At 41.7% G+C, this 5448-nt stretch overlaps 1 long non-coding RNA gene across 1 annotated transcript in view; it reads left to right on the top strand.

Annotated features, from left to right (window-relative positions):
• Positions 1–4756, top strand: part of LOC116449909 — a 42944-nt gene extending 38188 nt beyond the window's left edge. Inside the window, exons 2-3 of the long non-coding RNA XR_004242581.1 lie at positions 216–301; positions 4718–4756. This is a non-coding gene — a long non-coding RNA (uncharacterized LOC116449909). The remainder of the gene's footprint in view (positions 1–215; positions 302–4717) is intronic.
• The last annotated feature ends 692 nt before the right edge of the window (positions 4757–5448 follow it).

Raw genomic sequence — 5448 nt, 5'->3', positions numbered from 1 at the left:
AGGCTGCTTCCCTGTGTATCCACCATAGGAGAAAATACCTTTTTGGGAGCAATTCTTCCAAATGATAATGAAAAGCTATGAAGCTGTCAGTGCAACCCCTAAAAATCAGGATAGTTTTGAAATGGTAATGTGTTCACTGTAACAGGTAATGGGAACATCACATCTGGTCTTCTTCAGGATGAGTCACACACTTTTATTCTTTTCTAATTCTGCAGAGACTTGGCACCTCTGCATGATGAAATCCATATACTGGCTGTGGTTACAGGGCTGAGCAAAACACAGAGCAGATGAAGAGATACAGGTCAGTATGAGCATCTAAAACCGTTTGCCAAGATGACATGGATCCAGAGGAATGTTTGAATATCATCCAGAAATTGTCATTCCTAAATATACATCCACTGAGATGACCCAGGAGGATACACACCTGGTTTTTACTTAACCAGTTACAGAAGAGATACCAGCTCAAGGGTCCTGAGATACTGGAAAATAGTCAGAAAGGTCAATGCTGTTACTAAAATATCATGGCACTTGGGGTACAATGGGCTGTAGTTTTAATTTTCTTAAAAAAACCCCACCCCAAACCAGAACTGTGCCCTAAAAAAGAGGACAGAAAATGCACAAAGTTACTTCAGCTTTGCTGGTTTGACCAGTTTGAGAAACAGGCCAATTCTTTTTTTTTTTTTTCCACTTGCTTGCTTTTAGTTTCATCTTACATAAGCAACAGACAATATTTTGAAGCAATTTCTTCTGTTAATAACATTCCCTGCAGCCAACAAGACCTTTATCTGGAAGATGATGCTTATGGGTAGAAACTCCCTCTCTGGTGTCTGAGATTAACAGTGCAAGATTGTGTCCTCCAGAATGAGTGACTTTAAACCGGGAGGGGATAAAGCTGTGTGCTATGCAAAAGTATTTCTATGCAGAACCCTGGTAATACTCCACTTCCTAGGACCTGTTACGGAAAAAGAAAAACTGAGGTTTAGTCTAAATTTTGCCTTTCTTAGGGTTGTCATTATGTCTAACTGTTGCTCTTTTACTCTCCTAACTTGTTATTCCTCTGCTAGCTGTTTATTTCTAGCAGATGCCTGTAGCCAGTTAACATATGGCCTCAGTCATTGCTCAGCTAAACTGTACACACAGCTACGCCTTTCCATTTTTTTTTCTTCATCCGAACCCCCTTTTCAGCTACTTAACATTTTTTTTTGGTTTCTCATGGCTTCTAATTTGTCTACATTTCTGCAGTGCTGACTGAACTCTCCTGGGAGCAGCAATTTGGTTTAAAAAAAAAAACAAACAACAAAAAACCCAAAAACCCAATCTTTTTTTAATTAAAGCTATTTATTTTTTTCAGTGATGTAGTTCATGGGGCCTTATTGTTCTGGAAGGCTCCGTAAGAAAATGAGAGGCCGTGCTCTATGGAGCTGTTGCTTCCATGAGGAACTTCAAAAAGGAAAAAGATCAACAAAACAAAACTAACATCTTACTCCGCAGACAGAATAGTGACTGACAAAATAGAATTTGTACCTGGTGGCAATCAACCAGTCAATCTGTCTCTGTTTTGTTGTTTTTACCATCCCTTCCAGAATTTTGCTAAATGATTTTTCCATTAATTAATTGATATCTGTAGATATACGTGGGTTCCACTCCACAGTTTGGATGTTCTTTGTTTTGTGTAGGGAGCCTCTACTTTTTTTCAGGATTACAGTAGCTGGCAGCTTCTTGTGAAAACCAGTTGCCAGAGGACAATGCTGCTCCAGTGGTGCTTTGTGTGCTGGGGAGGACAGAGGGCTTCCAGATTGAGTCTGCACAGAACAGTGCAAAGAAAGCTCTGCTCTCATGCCTAGAGATTTCCTTGGAAAGCACAAGGAAGACATAACACACTGAGACAAAGGAAAGAGCAGCTACCATGTCCCGGTGAGATGTGGAGCACTGTGAGGACTCATCTCCTTGAAGGATGAGGGATGGCAGCTGCCCTCTCGAGACAGCAACAACACCAGAATGAGCTACTTTGCAAACCTTCCTGTGGCATTGAGGGCAGCCAACTTGGTGGCCTTGGTGGTCTGCTGGGGTGGAGCAGGCGGTGGGTCTGCAGATCTTTGTGTGACCTTAGAAATGCAGCAAGCAGGCAGGGCTGGGTGAGCCTCACCAAGGGTTGTCAGAGACGTCAGTGCAAGGGGTGCAGCTGAGCTGAATCCCCCACAGGATCGACCTCAGTGTCTTCCTCTCATGCCTCTGTTCACACGTGAAATGAGTGACATGGAGACTTGAGGAGGAACACACCATAGATGAAAGGAAGAAAGGAACAATCAATCTTACAGGGTCTTTGAAAAAAGGCATGAATAAGTGCCCCATGTAGAGGAAAATTACCTACGTAAGACACTTTCCAAGAACAAATGAGGGATGATTTCTTCCATCACTGACATCAGTTACACATATGTGGATAAGCATCACAGTGAGCAGCAGCCCTTCTGCTATCCACAAGGCCACTGGAAAAAGAAAAGTCATGGGTGACACTTCAGTTAGGTTTGTTCTCCAAACATACCTAAACGAAGGATCTGTGATCCCTCAAATGTAGGAATTGTTCAGCCTCCATGTATAACAGACTTTTCCAAGGGTTTGAAGGTTGCTATTGAGCAGGTCCTGCTACCTGTATTTATTTTCTCTGATGGGAAGAGTGAGGCAGGCACCCAAGTAGCACTAGCATTAGGTTGGGAAAGGCACAGGAGAATATTGAGAAACAAAGCCACAATTTTCTTCAGCATTTTGCTGCCTCCCTTCATTGCATGTCTGGTAGAAGTAAACAAGGTCAGATACATTTATATTGAAAGCAGTTCTGGCAAATTTGGAACCTCTCAACTGCAGATGGAGAGATGATGCTTCATGATGCTTCACATTTCTGGTCTACTGCATATTCAGGGCTCTCTCTGCCTTCAGTCTCAGTGCTGCTTTGGCTCTCAGATCATTAGCTTCATTTTGTTCAGCCTTCAGCAATGTGGCTCCCAGATGTGTTTTCCGGTATTTCGTTTATAACTGTGAGGAATCTACACCATCCAGTCACCCCTGTGCCTGCCTTTTTTTTTTCTTGGCATTGAAATTCTCTGAACAGGACATTCCTATTAACATCAACAGTCAAAAAATGAAATAAAACTAAAAACCCTGTCAGGTTTTCATTCCCACCAGGAAGCTCTTTAAGGTAGAACTTCAACTCACACCCTTCTGTAGAAATATTTGCCGGTACAGTTATGGGGTTTTTCTGCTCGCCACTATGCTGTAAGAGTTTTCAGCTGACATCTTACATCCATATGCAGTGTGCCTTTTCAGTCTCCAGCTTTGTGAGTATCAGTATCAGTGTTGTAGCTGTGGTAGTTTTGGAATGTAAATGGTTTATTTTACTACACCAGCTTATAAAGATGAGAGAAAAAATGAGCTGGAGAAAGGCTTGGATGCCTGAAAACTTGTCTGCTTTCTCCAGCTATACAGACTTGAAAGATATTATCTGCCTTACAAATCTTGCCTTCCTTTGTAAGCATGTGGTCAGATAATTATTTTCAACTATTGCTTGGATAAATAGTCTCTAAAGAATTTGGGCACACAAAGTAGCCCTTACTAAATTGTCTAAAGATGGTTTCTTAAATGAAGTGATTTTCTTCTCAGACACACAGAAATGCTTTTTTGCCAAAGGTATTTCTAGATAATTTTAAAGCACACGGAATGATTTGCTCTTATGAATTTTCATACGCACAGTAAAAAGTGCGGGCACTTGTCTTTGTCCAAGTCATTTTAAAAAGGTGTCACTATGTCTGGCTTCAAAGTGTCTGATAAATGTACATCAGAAAGGCAATGAATTTGAAATATTAAATTATGCATGTCAGAGTGCTGGGGAAAATTAAAAAGGGAGGCTGACTAAAAGATCAGAAAAACACATAGGTCAAGCAGAACTGTGGGAGTTTGAGTTACTTTCTTTTAGAAATTGATTTTGTTTCACAGGATCTTCCTATACCTCCTGCTGCAATGAGAAAATAGCTTCAGCATACTTTGCTTTTGCAGGCTTTGCATTTGTAAACTCACCAGCTGGATCCTGGAGGAAGATCATGAACTCTGCAGAAAGCAGCAAATCTGATCTCGCGTGTGCATAGTTTTAATTGCAGTATCTTACAATTGGTTTGTACTTGAAAGAGTAGGGTGTACCATCTCTTCCAAAAGTATTGTTGTTAATGATAACTGTGCATTTCTTGTGCCACAGGATTTGAACCCTGATTATGCCTCAGCATCTCCATCTTTTGGGACAGTGTGCTCCTCATTTTAATCCACTGCTCTCTGGAGAAGCTTGGCAGGAGAAGTTCTGCCTTCTGGCTAAACTTGCCTCTTTCCTGCAGCATCCTTGCTGAGGTGGTTAGTCCTCAACATTTCCTTCACTCTTGGCTCTCACTGGAAAAAAATCTTTCTCCAAGCGCCCTGCCATGTCTCACACTCTCTCTCTTTTAACTGAAATGGTTGTCAAGATGCTGTCAAATATGAGACCAGGTTATATTTAATTTTTTACCTTTGCAAAAGGGTGTTTTTTCTGTTTTACTTCTGGCTTTATCATTGTGTTTCTAGTTTTCTTGACCTCTAAGTCAAGAAATGACATCCTTGCTTATATCAGACAACAGGACTAGGGAAGGGATTGTCACCCTATACTGGGCTCTGATGAGGCTATCTCAAATCCTATGTTCAGTTTTGGGCCCTTCACTACAAAAAAAATGTTGAGGTGCTGGAGTGTGTCCAGAGAAGAGCCATGGAGCTGGTGAAGAGTCTGGAGCACATGTCTTCTGAGAAGCAGCTGAGTGAGCTGGCTTTATTTAGCCTGGAGAAAAAGTGAGTCAAGGGTGGCTTAATCTCTCTCTACAACTGCCTGAAAGGAGGGTGTAGACAAGTGAGGGTCAGTCTCTTCTCCCAGGTAGCAAGTGACAGAACCAGAGGAAATGGTTTCAAATTGTGCCAGGGGAGGTTTAGATTGGATACTGGGAAAAATTTCTTCATGCAAAGGGTGGTCAGGGATTGAAGTAGGCTGCCCAGGGAAATGATGGAGTCTCCATCTCTGGAAGTGTTCAAAAGGCATGTGGATATGGTACTTGGGGACAAGGTTTAGTGGTGAACATAGTTGGGCTCCATGATCTTAGATGTCTTTTCCAGCCTTAATGATTCTGTGATTCTATGGTTAGTCTGCTCTAGCCTAGACCAGGCCATAAATAAGCAAATCACCTGTCAGTGCTGGTTTGTCCCCTCCCCATCTTTTTGCAGCTATCACAACGTATTTATTAAGCATTTCAAGGCTCTGGCTGATGACTCCTCCATAGATAACTCAATACTTAATCCTATCCTTTATTTTCTAGCCTGTTTCTGATCTAGCAGCAATTCTCTGCCTTTCTCCTCATAACTTTTGTATGTCTCCCTGAAGAGACATTT

Source organism: Corvus moneduloides, chromosome 1 (assembly GCF_009650955.1).
Source record: "Corvus moneduloides isolate bCorMon1 chromosome 1, bCorMon1.pri, whole genome shotgun sequence".
In the NCBI taxonomy this organism is placed as follows: Eukaryota; Metazoa; Chordata; class Aves; order Passeriformes; family Corvidae; genus Corvus; species Corvus moneduloides.
This window is presented reverse-complemented; position numbering and strand designations above follow the sequence as displayed.